This window comes from Arachis hypogaea, chromosome 18 (assembly GCF_003086295.3).
Source record: "Arachis hypogaea cultivar Tifrunner chromosome 18, arahy.Tifrunner.gnm2.J5K5, whole genome shotgun sequence".
NCBI classification, from domain to species: Eukaryota; Viridiplantae; Streptophyta; class Magnoliopsida; order Fabales; family Fabaceae; genus Arachis; species Arachis hypogaea.
This window is the reverse complement of record NC_092053.1, coordinates 47,883,114-47,885,142: the sequence shown is the minus strand read 5'-3', so window position 1 is coordinate 47,885,142 and position 2,029 is coordinate 47,883,114.

Genomic DNA, 2,029 nt, shown 5'->3' with positions numbered 1-2,029 from the left:
TCACACAGGAGCACCACAGACACATGCCTCAAGATTAAAACCATTGGTGCCTAGCCTTATTGCTTACTCTTTTTTTTTCTTTTTTTTTTCAACCTTTATTGTTCTTTCCCTTTTTCTTATTAGGATCTTCTTATTTAGCTAGTCTCATGGGGTGTGTTCAAAGCATATGATTCAGGATAGATAGTTGTCTTTCCACCTTGTGGTTAAACCAATTTAGCTAACTTATGACTACACCACAAACTCAGGAACTTACTCCATAGTATGAACTCTACTCTGGTCTTTTATAAAACACTTATTCTCTTTTCATTTGATTCAAAAGGGACAAGCATGCTAGTAAGCAAAGTGAGGATGCAGTAATGACATTCAGACTAGAAAACACAGCCTTAATCAATAAAAAGTTTAAAAGACAGAATTGACATGCTTATTCACAAGGAGAAAGCACACATACATACAAAGAACATAGAAGACAATCATGCAAATTAAAGTGCTGGAAATAAGTAAGAGGAGAAAGGAACTTTACCACCTTGTATTTTATCTTCATTGTTGTTGCCCTTTTCCTCCTATTCTTTCCCTTCCCACACCAGACATAGAATGATTGCTTATACTCAAGCAACAATTAAAACAGTGGTGACGGAGTCCATGATGGATCATGAATGTCTTAGAATGAAGTGTGAGTATGCATGTGTTTCAGCAAGCAAGGTTAAGGATACAATAAAGACACAAGAGATACAAACAGAGACATTTTGATTGCATTAATAAGTGGTGTTGGCATGGTACTTTGCATGAAAGTTAAGTGGCAACACCAAACTTAGTGTGCCACTATCAATCTAGAATGTTGCAAGTACCCAGTGAAGATTGAAATTCAAATTGTTGCATGGCAACACCAAACTTAGAGTGCAATCATATGCCAAATTATTGAAAGTAAACTAAGCAAAGCAAGGAAATGTTACCTACGATTGGGTTGCCTCCCAACAAGCGCTCTTTTAATGTCATTAGCTTGACATGTTGTTCACGACTTTCTTCCTCTTCTTCCAATTTGTTAAGAGGAATGACCTCAAGAGGAAAGAGGAGCCAGTTAATGCCCCTTGTTTTGAGTGCCTCTCCCCAGCAAGCCTTCTTCTGTTGTTAGCTTGAGTAAACTTGCTTGTTGGGGTAGGGGTGGGATGGCTTTTGGTTGACCTTTTCTTCTTCATGAATATTGTCCTTCTTTTCTTGGTCACCATCCTTTTGTTAGTGTTCATGTTAATTGCCTTTACCACCTTGATTTCAGGATTTGGGTATTGTATGATGGGTGGAGCATCCTCTTCATCAAGAACTTCTTGAATTGGTGGTTCAATGAACTCACCCTCTAAGCAACTCTCTGTTTCCTTGGAGTGTGGACTCCCTTGATTGACTTCCTCCCTTTCTTCTACATGATGTTGCATTGAGTCTTTTGGGAGTGAGTTTGCATGTTCCTTTGTCACCACTAGTAACCTTTGTGGGTATGGAGCCTTAGGCTTATATATTCTCATAACCTCCTCCTTCTTCATAGAAATCTCACTTGGTATGGGTGCCTCCTTTTCTTGTTCTTCTGATTCCTCCCTTGGGTTTGCCATAGTATCACTGAGAGAATTGTGGGTAGTGATTTGCTTTAATAGATATCCAACTTGTGCCTCAAGCTTCTTAATGGCAACCCACCGGTTCTGCATAATGGTTTTTACTTCCTCTTGGAAAGTCCTTGTGTCCTTAGATTCTTCCAAGAGCATTGCCAGTAGGTTCTCTATCCTTGATAGCTTATCCTCGAGGGGAGGGTGTGCAACTGGGTTGAAATTTGGAGGTTGAGGGTGGCTATTTTGTAAATAGATTTGGTTGTTTTGTGGTTGTATGTTCTGAGAGTGGTATGACTCTTGTGGGTAATGATATGGGTTTTGTGGACTGTGAGAAGAATTTTGCGTGTAATGGAATGAATTGTGTGAGTGGTGAGATGAAGTATATAGATATGGGAAGGAATTTTGTGTTGAGGCATATCCAAGTGGTGAAGGGTTTTGAT